The sequence below is a fragment of the Pongo pygmaeus genome, chromosome 6, assembly GCF_028885625.2.
Source record: "Pongo pygmaeus isolate AG05252 chromosome 6, NHGRI_mPonPyg2-v2.0_pri, whole genome shotgun sequence".
In the NCBI taxonomy this organism is placed as follows: Eukaryota; Metazoa; Chordata; class Mammalia; order Primates; family Hominidae; genus Pongo; species Pongo pygmaeus.
The window spans coordinates 142,695,969-142,711,963 of record NC_072379.2 but is presented as its reverse complement, the minus strand read 5'-3'; the positions used below and the strand labels follow the sequence as shown (position 1 = coordinate 142,711,963).

The 15,995-nt window shown below is 38.6% G+C and overlaps 1 pseudogene; it reads left to right on the top strand.

Annotated features, from left to right (window-relative positions):
* The first annotated feature begins 7,456 nt into the window (after window positions 1–7,456).
* On the top strand, window positions 7,457–8,032 carry LOC129041640 (olfactory receptor 2F1-like; annotated as a pseudogene).
* The last annotated feature ends 7,963 nt before the right edge of the window (window positions 8,033–15,995 follow it).

Genomic DNA, 15,995 nt, shown 5'->3' with positions numbered 1-15,995 from the left:
TGGGATGGAGTTTCCAGAGAGGAGAGGGCAGGCTACCATCTTTGATGTTTCACAGGTGATACCTCCAGGTACGAGAAAAGTTAAGGTGACCAGCAGCTAGAACAGACCCCCAGCAAACCACAGCAGCCTTGCAAAAGAGTGGCCAAATTGTTAAAACAAGCAAACGGAAAGCAATAACAACAAAGAAAACCCACAAAAACCCATCCAAATGTCAGCAACCTCAAAGATTGAATGTAGATATGCCCAGCAAGATGAGAAATAATCAACACAAAAATGCTGAAAACTCAAAAAGCCAGAGCAGCCCTTTTCCTCCAAATGACTGCAACACCTCTCCAGCAAGGGTTCAGAACTAGGCTGAGGCTGAGATGGCTGAAATGACAGAAGTAAGCTTCAGGATGTGGATAAAAATGAACTTCGCTGAGCTAAAGGAGCACGTTGTAACCCAATGCAAAGAAGCTGAGAACCAAGATAAAACAATGCAAGAGCTGACAGTCAAAATAGCCAGTTTAGAGAGAATATAATTCACCTGTTAGAGCTGAAAAACACCCTACAATAACTTCACAATTCAATCACAAGTATTAATAGCAGAATAGACCAAGCAGAGGAAAGAATCTCAGAGCTTGAAGACTGGCTTTCTGAATTAAGACAGGCAGACAAGAATAGAGAAAAAAGAATGAAAAGAAATGAATAAAACCCCTGAAAATATGAGATTATGTAAAGACACTGAATCTGTGACAGATTAGAGTACCTGAAAGAGATGGGAAGAACAGAAACATACTTCAGGATATCATCCAGGAGAACTTTTTCAACCTAGCAAGACAGGCCAACATTCAAATTCAGGAAATTCTGAGAACTGCAGTAAGACACTCTACAAAAAGATCATCCCCAAGACACATAATCATCATCAGATTCTCCAAGATCAAAATGAAAGAAAAAATATATATTAAGAGAAGACAGAGAGAAAAGCCAGGTCACCTACAAAGGGAAGCCCATCAGACTAACCATGGACCTCTCAGTGGAAGCCCTACTAGAAAGAAAATATTGGGGGCCAATATTCAATGTTACTAAAGAAAAGAATTTTCAATGCAGAATTTCATATCTAATCAAACTAAGCCTCATAAGTGAAGGAGAAATAAGATCCTTTACAGACAAGCAAATGCTGAGGGAATTCATGACCACCAGACCTGCCTTACAAGAGCTCCTGAAAGAACCACTAAATATGGAAAGGAAACACCATTTCCAGCCACTACAAAAACACACTGAAGTATACAAAAAAGGGACACTATAAAGCAACCACATAAACAAGTCTACAAAATAACCATCTAGCATCATGATGACAGGATCAAATCCACACATAACAATACTAACTTTAAATGTAAATGGATCAAATGCCCCAGTTAAAAGACACAGAATAGCAAGCTGGATAAAGAATCAAAACCCATCAATATGCTGCCCCCAAGAGACTCATTTCATATGCAAAGACACACATACGCTCAAAATAATGGGATGGAGGAAAATTTACCAAGCAAATGGGAAACAGAAAAAAGCAGGGGTTGCAATCCTAGTTTCTGATAAAACAGACTTTAAGTCAACAAAGATCAAAAAAGGCAAAGAAGGGCATTACATAATGGTAGAGGGTTTGATTCAACAAGAAGAGCTAACTATCCTAAATATATATGCCCCCAAAATATAAAGATTCATAAAGCAAGTACCTAGAGACCTAAAAAGAGACTTATAAACTCCCACACAATAATAGTAGGAGACCTTAACACCCCACAGACAATATTAGATAGATCATCAAGACAGAACATTAGCAAAGATATTCAAGATCTGAACTCAGCTATGGATCAAGCGGACCTGACAGATATCTACAAAGCTCTCTGCCCAAAAACTACAGAATATGCATTCTCCTCATTGCCACATGGCACTTACTCTAAAATTGATCACATAGTTGGAAGTAAAACACTCCTCCAGCAAATGCAAAAGAACTGAGGTCATAACAAACATTCTCTCATACCACAGTGCAATCAAATTAGAACTCAAGATTAAGAAATTCACTCAAAACCATACAACTACGTGGAAATTGAACAACCTGCTCCTGAATGACTTTTGGGTAAATAATAAAATTAGGGCAGAAATCAAGAAGTTTTTTGAAACAAATGAAAACAAAGATATAACATATCAGAATCTCTTGGATGCAGCTAAAGCCGTGTTAAGAGGTGAATTTATAGCACTAAATGCCCACATCATAAAGCTGGAAAGATCTAAAGTTAACAACCTAACATCACTACTAAAATAACTAGAAAACCAAGAGCAAACAAACCCTAAAACCAACAGAAAACAAGAAATAACCAAGATCAGAGATAAACTGAAGGAGACACACAAAAAGCCCTTCAAAAAATCAGCTAATTCAGAAGCTGGTTTTCTTAAAAAAATAATAAAATAGGCCACTAGGTAGACTAATAAAGAAGAAAAGAGAGAAGAATCAAATAGACCCAATCAGAAATGATAAAGAGGATATCACCCCGACCTCACAGAAATACAAACAACCATCAGAGAATACTATAAACACCTCTATGCACATACACTAGATAATCCAGAAGAAACTGATAAATTCCTGGACACATACACCCACTGAAGACTGAACCAGGAAGAAATTGAATTCCTGACTAGATCAATGAGTTCTGAAATTGAGGTTGTAATAAATAGCCTACCAACCAAAAAAAAGCCCAGAACCAGACAGAGTCACGGCTGAATTCTACCAGAGATACCAAGAAGAGGTGGTGCCATTCCTACTGAAAGTATTCCAAAAAATTGAAAAGAAGGGACTCCTCCCTAACTCATCCTATGAGGCCAATATCATCCTCATACCAAAACCTGGCAGAAATTCAACAAAAAAAGAAAACTTTAGGCCAATACACTTAATGAACATTGATGCAAAAATTCTCAACAAAATACTGGAAAACCAAATCCAGCAGCACATCAAAAAGCTTATCCACCATGATCAAGTAGGCTTCATCCCCAGGATGCAAGGCTGGTTCAACATACCCAAATCAAGGAATGTGATTTATCACATAAACAGAACTAAAGACAAAAACCACATGATTATCTCAATAAATGCAAAAAAAAAAGCCTCTGGTAAAATTCAACATCGCTTCATGTTAAAAACTCTCAATAAACTAGGTATTGAAATAACATAACTCAAAATAATAAGAGCCATAGATGACAAACCCACAACCAATATCACACTGAATGAACAAAAACTAGAAGCATTCCCCTTGAAAACCAGCACAAGACGAGGCTGTCCTCTCTCACCATTCCTATTCAATGTAGTATTGGAAGTTCTTGCCAGGGCAGTCAGGCAAGAGAAAGAAATAAAAGATATTGTATTGGCACCTTTTTATGCTGCTAATAAAGACATACCCAAGACTGGGTAATGTATACAGGAAAGAGGTTTAATGGACTCACAGTTCCACATGACTGGGGAGGCCTCACAATCATGGTGGAAGGCAAGGAGAAGCAAGTCATGTCTTACTGGATGGTAGCAGGGAAAAGAGAGCTTGTGCAGGGAAACTTCTGCTTATAAAACCATCAGATCTTGTAAGACTCATTCCCTATCATAAGAGCAGCATGGGAAAGACCCACTCCCATGACTCAATTACCTCCCACCAGGTCACTCCCACAACACATGAGAATTGTGGGAGCTACAATTCAAGATGAGATTTGGGTGGAGACACAGCCAAACCATATCAGTATTAAAATAGGAAGAGACGAAGTCAAACTACCTTTTTTTGCAGATTACATGGTCCTATATCTAGAAAACCCCCTTGTCTTAGCCCAAAAGCTTCTGAAAGGTAAATAACTTCAGCAAAGTCTCAAGATACAAAATCAACATGGAAAAATCACCAGCATTCTTACACACCAACAACAGGCAAACTGAGAGCCAAATCATGAATGAACTCCCATTCACCACTGCCACAAAAAGAATAAAATACATAGGAATGCAGCTAATAAGAGAAGCAAACGACCTCTTAAAGAAGAACTACAAACCACTGCTCAAATAAATCAGAAATGACCCAAACAAATAGAAAAACATTCCATTCTCATGGATAGGAAGAAGAAATATGTTGGAAATGGCCATACTTCCCAAAGCAATTTATAGATTCAATGCTATTCCCATTAAACTACCATTGACACTTTTCACAGAATTAGAAAAAAAAAATTTTAATTCATATGGAACTAAAAAAATAGCCAGAATAGCAAAGCCAACTCTAAGCAAAAAGAACAAAGGTGAAGGCATCACACTACCTGACCTCAAACTATACTACAGGGCTACAGTAACCAAAACAGCATGGTACTGGTACAAAAACAGACACATAGACCAATTAAGCAAAATAGAGAACCCAGAAATAAGGCCACATACCTACAACCATCTGATCTTTGACAAACCTGACAAAAATAAGCAGTGGGGAAAGAATTCCCTATTTAATAAATGGTGCGGGGAGAACTGGCTAGCCATATGCAGAAAATTGAAACTGGATTCCTTCTTTACACCGTATACAAATATCAACTCAAGATAGATTAAATACTTCAATGTAAAACCCAAAACTATACAAACCCTAGAAGAAAACCTAGGCAATGTCATTCAGGACATAGGCATGTGAAAAGATTTCCTGACAAAGACACCAAAAGCAATCACAACAAAAACAAAAATTGATAAATGGGATCTAACAAAACTGAAAAGCTTCTACACAGCAAAAGAAGCTATCAACAGAGTAAACAGACAACCTACAGAATGGGAGAAAATTTTTGCAGTCTATCCATCTGACAAAGGTCTAATATCCAGCATCTTTAAGGAACTTAAATTCACAAGAAAAAAATCCAATTTCACTAAAAAGTGGGCAAAGGACACAAACAGACACTTCTCAAAAGAAGACATACATCCAGCTTAAAAATATATATATATACATATAAAAGCTCAACATCACTGATGATTAGAGAAATGCAAATCAAAACCACAAAACCACATTCTTAATACCATTAAGAATGACTATTACTAAAAAGTCAAAAAACAACAGATGCTGGTGAGGTTGTAGAGAACAATGTATGATTTCACAATATTGATAGGAGTGTAAATTAGTTCAACCCTTGTGGAAGATAGTGTGGCAATTCCTCAGAGACCTAGAGGCAGAAATACCATTTGACCCAGCAATCCCATTACTGGGTATATACCCAAAGTATATAAATCATTTTATTATAAATATACATGCATGCATCTGTTCATTGCAGCACTATTCACAATAGTGAAAACATGGAATCAATCTAAATGCCCATCAATGATAAACTGGATAAAGGAAATGTGGTACATATACATCATGGAATACCATGCAGCCATAAAAAGGAATGTGATCATATCCTTTGCAGGGCACTATTCACATTAGCAAAAACATGGAATCAATCTAACTGTCCATCAAAGATAAACTGGATAAAGAAAATGTGGTACATATACACCATGGAATACTATGCAGCCATAAAAAGGAACACGATCATGTCCTTTGCAGGGACATGGATGGAGCTGGAGGCCATTATCCTTGGCAAACTAATGCAGGAGCAGAAAACCAAATACCACATGTTCTCACTTATAAGTGGGAGTTGGATGATGAGAACACGTGGACACATGGTAGGGAACAACACATGCTGGGGCCTGTTGGAGGGTAGAGGGTAGGAGGAGGGACAGCCTTAGGAAGAATACCTAATGGATGCTGAACTTAATACCTGGGTGATGGGATGATCTGTGTGGCAAACCACCATGGCACACATTTACCTGTGTAAGAAACCTGCACATCCTGCACATATCCCAATGAACTTAAAATAAAAGTTGAAAAAAAAAATTTTTAAGTAACTAAGGCTAAGAGGTTCCCAGCACATGAAGGCAAGATATCCAGAATAATTTTTTTCACCGATTCACAGCGTAATTTGAGGCAGATTATTTAAATTCTCTTGCCCTCAACATTTTCAAATGAAGAATAAGGAGTTCAGTCAAAAAGATCATTCCTTCTCAAAGACTCTTCTAGCTTTATCTCAACACATATTCCTCTCTCAAAAAACCATGTCTTAAGTCTTCAAAAATAAGTTTAAGTGTTCCCTCAAAAGCAGTGATTCTCTCCACACCAGAAAGCATGAGGCTGCTTAAAAAATTGAAAGATTAAAATAAAGCAGTGATCCTCTAACTTGGCTTCGCATCGTAATTGCCTGAGAAACATTAAAAGTTACGAATATACTAATATCTGGGTTTTACCCACCTGAGATGGTGGCTTAATGTCTCTGGACTTTAATCTGGGAATCTAAAATTTTCAAAGCCTCCCAGGTGATTTTAACATGCAGCCAATGCTGAAAGCTCTGACCTGGTATCCACATTGGGTCCTGTGGGATTTTCAGAGGCAATCCTAATTCCTGGAGTTTTTTTTTTCCTTCTCTCTCAATCCTCCCGTAATGAGCATCCAAATGGGCTGTATCACCTGTCAGACTCTTCTCTGCATCACTGTGGTCTCTCTTTATTCTCATAATAATCATCAGCACTACCTTCTCACACCATGTTGCAAAGAAACAAGGTGAATACTGAAATGGGGCTAGAGGAACTTGCTATTCTTAAAGAAATAAAAACTATAAAATTTCTTAGCACATGAAAAGAAAATGACATCTGCATCTTTTGAGAGGGGCTGCAGACAAGCAAAGTAAACAGGGAGGTGCTCCAAAGGCAAACATGTCTTTGCTGTGACAGAAGGGTTTACCCAGAACAAAGCTCAAAGGATTGCACAGGCACTCTCTTACTGACTTCATCTGTGGGCACCATCAGTTTCCAAGTGTTGTCACTGCAAATAAGTGATGTGTGCATTCATCTTTTATTAATTACTTACTTTAACATTTAAACAAATGCCAACATTTCACCAAGGAAACAGCATTATCTTAAGAAGTTGGGACATAATTATAGATGATATAATGTTCTACAATGAGGTCCTGATCTTATCAACCTAAAACTAAACCTGATTAATCAGTATACTGAGAACCAAGTGAGCAATTCTCTCTATCACTGGCCCAACCTGGATTATGGGAGAAGCAGGAAGAGCCACCGGCCCCAGCCTGAGTAATAAGAACAAGGGCGAATCCCCGACACACATTTACATATTGGGATCAGAGAATAATCCTCAAAAACACTTTAAACATTTATATTTATGGACCCAACAAACATTATTTGTGAAACACTTGTTAGGAATCTTCACATTTTAAAAATCAGAAAAGATCTCTGACTTCAAGAAGCTCACAATCTAATTGATACAGTATACAAGTACTCGCAGTCCTCTTTACAGTCCTTTGTTCAGTGCTAGACTGTGAATTCTGATTCTGATTAGGCCTCTCTAACCCACCTTTTTCCCTAGCAGCCTGACCCACCTGCTCCATGGGAAGAAACAAGGTGACGTGGGTAAATGAGTTCACACTAATGGGTCTCTCCAATGACAGGCAGACCCAAGCTGGACTCTATCTTATCTGGGGCCACCTACCTGCTGACCCTACTGGGAAATGGGCTCATCTTGCTCCTGATCTGGCTGGATGTGCAGCTCCACCTACCCATGTACGTCTTCCTCTGCAACCTCTCACTCATGGACATCTGCTACACCTCCAGCAGGGTCCCTCAGAGTTGGTGTACTTCCTCCTAAAGAAGAAGACCATCTTTGCCCAGTGTGGGACCCAGCTCCTCTTCTCCCTGGCCTTTGGGGGTGCCAAGTTCCTGCTGCTTGCCTCAGTGGCCTATGACCACTACGTGGCTGTCTGTGACCCCCTGTGTTACTTGGCAGTGATGAGCCCAAGGTTACACATGGCACTGGCGGCTGTCTCTTAGCTAGTGAGCCTGGCTAATTCTGCTATAGAGACGGCAGTCACCATGCACCTGCCCACCTGCAGCCACAACGTGCAGAACTACATAGCCTGTGAGCATGTCATGCTCATCAGGTTGTCATGGTGGGTTCCAGTGTAGTAGTGGCTGCTTGTGCCCTGAGCTGAACGCTGGGTAATAATTCAGTTTTAGAAGGAGAAAAATACATAAGAACTCAGAAGTGAAAAGAAAAGGTTTTCCCTTTGTAGTACATAGCAGTACATTGAAAAATGTACTAAGGGATAAAGTGTTTGTGCAAGTGTATGTCTCTGTGCATGTGTGTGTGTGTGTGTGTGTCTGTTTCTTTGTGTGTGTTGGAAAGATGTACTCTTTGCTTTTGAAGGCATTAATAAATAATGTCTTAGACTTTGTTTTATGATTCTGGAATCTTCTTGGTAGCACCAGCCTCGTTCCAACAAGATTCAATAGCAATCTACACCTATCAGAAATTTTAAGTATTTGTTGACCGAGTGAACATAAGCATGTTTATCATAATCATTGTTATCATTGTCCTAAGTATCAATGTCATCATCTGAAATCAATCAAATACCACATTTAATGAACATTTTTTTCTATACTCAACGCTGTTTCCCATTATCTCCGGTGTCAACTTCCTTATTCCTAAGTACTGAAAGCATCATAGAGGCTGGGACATCATGCGGATCTTGGAAAGAAGTAACAATCAGTAAACAAATTGTGTCAAGTCCCATGAAGCAACACACTGTGACAGGTGCTGCAAGAGACACAAGACATCTAATAGGAGATCCTTCCCCACAACCAAGAGATTATTTGGAAAGATAAGAGATAAATATCAAAAACTGAAAAAAAAATAAATTATGACATACTCCAACAATGCAAAACAGTACAGCGTTTTCAAAATTTGATTAATCTCCAAATATGAAACAGATTAGAAACCCTATTGAATTCATAGAATTATCCTACCGAGGGGAGAAATCAATACGGTTTGCAAAGGAATTAAAGGGGAAGAAAAAAATTAAATCAGGTCTTTAAAAATGGTAAAATTTGGATAGGTGAGAGAGTAGAGAGAAATAATTCATTCTTGGTAAGTGGGGGAATGACATAACCCAGGAAAGCAAACCAGTTTGGTTAGAGCAAAGATTTTATTTTGAGGCATTATGAAAATGAGCTGTCTGGAAAGAGGGCTTTGAAAACAAAGCCAAGGAAGCTGCAATGGCAAGAGAGCGGGGTTTTTTATACGGGGAATAGCACATTGAATACAGTGTTCTAGAAGCTATCCTCTTTCTCTCTACCAGGCCTATTAGACTAATTGAGACAAAAATTAACTATTTCATGCTTAAGTGGAAGGAGTAATTCATATTTATAATGCAGCTTTCCGTAATTAAGGCAGACTTTGTAGACCTGGCAGAGTTTAAGGCAGGGTTCAAAGCCTAAAGAGCTGGAAGCCAGAGTATCTACAAGGGAAGTTATTTAGAACATGGAGAAATGTTAGAAGTAAAAATTAATGAACAAATATTGAGGTTGAGAATTGGACAAAGGGTGTAACTGTAGACAAAGTGCCTTTTACTTTCCCGTTTCATTTTTTGTTGCTGTTATTTTAAGGGAAGAGGATGCCATGCCATCTGAGTAACACTCTGAAAACTCCTCAAAAATAAACTGAGTTTACTTGGTGTGTTCTGTAAGTGTCATCTATGATATCAACCCATGTCTGATCTCTTGCCACATCTCAAAAGGCAAACCCCTGGTTAGACAGGTCCCATTCTGGTTAGGGAGGGACTCTGAGTTGGCTTTTCTGATATTGAATCATAAAACAAAGTCTAAACCTCACCAAAGGCACTAGCCTGGGAAAGCCTTCAAACCTTTTTTATTTTTAAATGAAGAATAAATCAATGCATGATACCCCTGAGAGCAAAACTCAGGGTCCAAGTTCACACAGTGAGTAATAATGGCTCTGTCTTCTGAAGAATAAAGGAAGGGAAGGGAGGGAGTAGGAAGTAGAATTAGGAGAGTGGCTCTAGAATCTTAGAGACGAGGCAGAAAGCAAATGGGTATGACCAAACCGTGTCCCATGGCCATTCTGAACATGCCTGGGAATTCACATGTAGGGGCTCCCTGACAGCAGGACCCCACTGCTCCTCGAGAAGAGCAGGAGAGCATCAACCCCACCTCTTCTATCCAAAGCAAAATCTCCCCACACAGCACACTTTGTTCCACATAAATCACAGGACCAAAAAATGTCAATACAGAGAGCAGGGATTCTTGGCCTAAAGGTATTCATAGGTTTCAGCATATGGATTATGGGAATTATGTTTTAAAATATTACCTCATCTACAGTTTCACCACTTCGTAAGGGAATCCGACTCTGATGTTGTCCTCACTCCAAGTTTCTGCCAAATAACGCCATTGCTCCCTGTTATACACACGGATAGACCCTGGTGTTTACCCTTCATAGACTTTTCCCAGTTTGTAACAATAGGCTTACTGGTATGACTAGATGCATTATCCCTGACTCCCCACAAGACTGCAAACTCCAGGAGGGTCGAGGCTGTGCCTGTGATGCTCACCGCTTTATTTCCAGTATAGAGAATTGCCCTCACATAATCACTCAAAAACCCACCAGCAACCTGGATGGAGCTGGACAGTATTATTCTAAATGATGTAACTCAGGAATGGAAAATCAAATATTGTATGTTCTCACTTATAAGTGGGAGCTGAACTATAAGGATGCAAAGACATAAGAATGAGACAATGGACTTTGGGGACTTAAGGGGAAGGGTAGGTGGGAGGGGAGGGATAAAAGACTACACATTGGGTACAGTGTACACTGCTTGGGTGATGGGTGCACCAAAATCTCAGAAATCACCACTGAAGAACTTATCCATGTAGCCAAACACTGCCTGTTCCCCAAAACCCTATTGAAACTCTTTTTTAAATGTATTGTTAACTTAACTTAATCAATTCTCAAACAATCTGTGGTGAACACCTTCTGATTTACAAATTGGTCTGTATGAATATGTTTTTTACATTGTATAACATGTCTTTTTGAAAACCTTTAGTAGTCAACTGTGATCTTTGATGCTGACTGATAAGACAGGTGTTTTAGGTAAGCTTTCCAGACACCCAGGAACTGGTCTTGCCATTAGGCAACTCTACCACAAGAGGGCAGTGGAACTTCTAGCCCATGGTCAGGGGTCCATCAGTAAACCTGATTTACCATTGATCTAATGTGATTTCCAATGCATTCTTAGTCTTTTCATTTCTTTCCTAAATATAACCATTCAATATAGCAAACTCACACAACATGATAGAGAATAAAGTTTAAAGATAATAGCTAGGTGAAATTTAATAACTCTCGTAATATTCCTATAATTTCCTCCTTTCCCCTTCCTTCAAAGAAAAAAAAAAACAAAACAAAAAACACCACCTTGGCTCTTTTCTCTCACATCCATCAGCTGATATAAAAATGTGACTTAAGTGAATTACTCTCTTAGAACCACACCCTTGAGTAAACCTCTAGTGAGCTCCGGGTTGATTTCAGTGTCAGAATTCCTGCCCAGTGATTACTCATCCATCATGAGTGGTTTTTGTTTATTTATCTCAGTCACATATAGCATATTTGCCCTGTTTGACAACTGAAAAAAACTGGAAAATGCTGAAAAAATTGGGGAAAAAACATATCAGAGAAAGAAAAAGTAAAAGAATAACTAGTCTTTGCTAGCCTAGTCTAGAATAACTAGAAAAGTTATTGCCTAACTGTGGTTTCTTTGCTCCCTCCATACTGATGCAGATATGGAAAATAATAATAATAATTTTGAGTTATAATTACTATTAAAAAGCTATAATGAATACTACTTATGTGTCATGTACATATATTATTTATTTCATCCTCACAGCTGCTACTCCACTTAACATATCAGGAAACTGAGACATGATGTATATGTATAAGGATACACATTATAAGATCTACATTTTTAAAGAATTAAAACCTACTGAAAGTAATAAAAAAAGAAATCTGAAAAAATGGAAAGGCAGACCAGTTCTTACATAGGAAGAGTCAACATAATGGAGCTACACATCTCCTTATGTTAAATTGCACATTTAACAGGATCCCAATTAATTTTTTAAAAGAAATTCATGTTTGAGACCACACAAAATTATTCTAAAAATAATAACCAAGAAATTTCTGAAAAAGATTAATGAAGAAGGACTAGTTTACCAGATATTTCCAACATATTTTAAAACTAAAACAATTAAAATGCTAGAGTCAAAGCACATGCTTACACCAAGGCAGGGAAACAGAATAGACAGTCTAGAAATAAGCCAAAATAAGCAATAATTTAATAAATCATAAAAAGTAGCACTTTAAATCAGTGGAGAAAAAATGTTCAATAAATAGCATTAAGACAACAAGCTAATAATCTGAAAAAAATGAAATTTATAAAAAATATATACCTTATATCAGGATTTAAAATATTTAAGTGTAAGAATGAAAATGTAAAAGTACAAGAAGAAAATAAAAGAGAATATTTATGATAACAACATGAGGATTGCCTGCTAATTATGAGGCAAAATCCCAGAAGTCATTAAACTTTTTTGGATGAAATCAGAAAAAATTTCTGTATATCACAAGCCATTACTGTAAAAGTAAAAACCAACAAAAATATAGATGGTGTGTTAGTCTGTTTTCACACTATTATAAAGAACTACTTGACACTGGGTAATTTATAAAGGAAAGGGGTTTAATTGACGCACAGTTCCACATGGCCGGGAGGCCTCAGGAAACTTATACAATCATGGCAGAAGGTGAAGGGAAAGCAAGTACCTTCTTCACATGGTGGCAGGAAAGAGAGAGTGGGTGAAGAAGGAAGTGCAACACTTTTAAACCATCAGATCTTATGAGAACTCACTCACTATTATGAGAACAGCATGGGGAAACCACCCCCATGATTCAATCACCTCCCACCAGGTCCCTTCCTTTGACATATGGGGATTACAATTTGAGATGAGATTTGGGTGGGAACACAGAGCCAAACCATATCATTCCACTTCTGGCCCTTCCCAAATCTCATGTCCCTTTCACATTTCAAAACCAATCACACCTTTGCAACAGTCCCCCAAAGTCTTAACTCATTATAGCATTAACTAAAAAGTCCAAGTCCAAAGTCTCATCCGAGACAAGGCAAGTCCCTTCTGCCTATGAGCCTGTAAATTCAAAAACAAGTGAGTTACTTCCAAGATAAAGAGTGGGTACAGGCATTGGGTACATGTTCCCATTCCAGGTGAAATTTTCCAAAACAAATGAGCCACAGGCCCCATGCAAGTCCAAAGCACAGCAGGCAGTCATTAAATCTTAAAATTCCAAAATGATTTCCTTTGACTCCATGTCTCACATCCAGGCATGCTGATGCAAGGGGTGGGCTCCCATAGCCTTGGGCAGATCCACCCATGTGGCTCTGCAGGGTACAGGCCCTGTGGCTGATTTCACTGGCTGGCATCAAGTGCCTATAGCTTTTCCAGGCCCACAGCACAAGCTGTTGGTTGATCTACCATTCTGGAGTCTGGAGGACAGTGGCCCTCTTGTCACAGCTCCACTAGGCAGTGGCCCAGTGGGGACTCTCTGTGGGGCCTCCAATCCCACATTTCCCCTTTGCACTCCCCTAGTAGAGGCTCTCCTTGAGGGCTCCATCCATGCAGCAGACCTATGCCTGGACATCCAGTTGTTTTCATACATCTTCTGAAATCTAGACAAAGGTTCTCAATCCTCAATTCTTGCTTTCTGTGCACCTACAGACCCAACACCATGTGGAAGCTGACAAGGTTTGGGGCTTGCACCCTCTGAAGTAACAGCCCAAGCTGTACCTTGGCTCCTTTTAGCCATGGCTGGAACTGGGGCAGCTGGGATGCAGGGCACCAAGTCCTGAGGCTGCACAGAGCAGCAGCAGGGCCCTAGGGCTGGCCCATGAAACCATATCATCCTCCTAGGCCTCCAGGCCTATGATGGGAAGGGCTGCCTGAAAGATCTCTGACATGCCCTGGAGACATTTTCCCTATTGTTTTGGATATTAACATTCAGCTCCTCATTACTTATGCAAATTTCTGCAGCCAGCTTGAATTTCTCCCAGAAAATGGATTTTTCTTTTTTACCTCATGATCAGGCTGCAAATTTTCCAAACTTTTATGCTTGTTTCCCTTTTAAATAAAAGTTTCAGTTTAAGATACTCTCCATGAATGCATATGACTAAATGCTTTCAGAATCAGCCAGGTCACCTCTTGAATGCTTTGCTGCTTAGAAATTTCTTCCAGCATATACCCTAAATTATCTCCCTCAAGTTCAAAGTTCCACAGATCTCTAGGGCAAGGCCAAAATACCACCAGACTCTTTGCTAAAGCATAGCATGAGTGACCTTTACTCTACTTCCCAATAATTTCCTCATCTCCATCTGAGACCATCTCGGCCTGGACTTCATTGTCCATATCACTATTAGCATTTTAGTTAAGACCATTCAACAAGTCTCTAGAAAGTTCCAAATTCTCCCACATCTTCCTGTCTTCTTCCAAGCCCTCCAAACTGTTTCAGCCTCTGCCTGTTACCCAGCTCCAAAGTCATTTCCAAATTTTCAGGTTATCTTTAGAGCAGTACCCCACTCCTGGTACCAATTATCTATATTAGTCCATCTTCACACTGCTGTAAAGAACTACCCGAGACTGGGTAATTTATAAAGGAAAGAGGTTTAATTGACTCACAGTTCCATATGGCTGGGAAGCCTCAGGAAACTTACAGTCATGGCAGAAGGTGAAGGGGAGGAAAGTACCTTCTTCACGTGGCAGCAGGAATGGGTGAGCAAAGAAGGAAGTACCACAGTTTTAAACCATCAGATCTTGTGAGAATTCACAGTATCATGAGAACAGCATGGGGGAAACAACCCTCATGATTCAATCACCTTCCATCAGGTCCCTCTCTGAATGCATGGGGATTACAATTTGAGATGAAATTTGGGTGAGGACACAGAGCCAAACCATATCATATGGTAAAGGAAGTAGGTACAAATGCAAAGAGGTAGCATGAAAGAGTTCTTTTATGTTGATGGAATAGTTTCGTATCTTGATTATAATTACACAGATCTCTAACTAGGATAAAATTGAATAAAACTACACACACAAACACACAAATGTAAGTTTTTAAAATAGTAAAAATTGAATAAGTTCTGTAGACTAACAGTAATGTAGCAATGTCAATTTTCTAGTTTTGTTATCATATTACAGCTATATAAAATGTCACCACTGGGGGAAGCTGGATGAAGATTTATGCTATTTTTGCAACTTCATGTGTGTCTATCATTATTTCAAAATAAAAGAGCTTTTAAAACTAACATTAGAATTAAGAAAAAATAAAATAAAAAACACTGGGAGTAGGGAATTGCTTTGCTGCTTATATCACAAATAAAGAGCTAATTCCTCTAAGATATAAATGGTTCCTCAAAACCAATAAGAAAAAGGCCAAAAGCCAAATCCAAAAAAGATATAGACTGTCCACAGTAAATAAACATAAATGGCTCTAAACATATAAAATAATTATAAAGACTCACTAATAGTAAGAGTCATGAAAATGACAGCTAGTTTTTTTTAACCTAACAGGTTGGCAAAATCGGAAAGTGTGAAAAAAGTTTTCTAATAAATTGCTGGTGGGAAAGTAAATTGATGCAAACCAATAAAGGGTGATATCTGTCAAAATCAGAAATGCACATTCCATTCAACTCAGTAATTCCATTTCATGAGACTTATCCTGTAGTTAGTTGGCACATGTGGAAAATTACATAAGCAGAAGATTATTCATTATAGCATTCTTATAACAACAAAAAACAGGAAGTAACCTAAATGACCACAAACACATGGCTAGTTAAAGAAATTGTGGTCATCAGTGCAAAAAATTTTACAAGTGAGGAAATACTATGCATATCCACACACATAGCTCTCCAAGATAAAGAGTAAAAAGAGTGAAAAGGTGAAAAGAGCAAGGGGCAGGACAATGTGTGTATTCTGCAACCATTTTATGGAAAGATGGAGACATTATAAGTTATTTGATTGG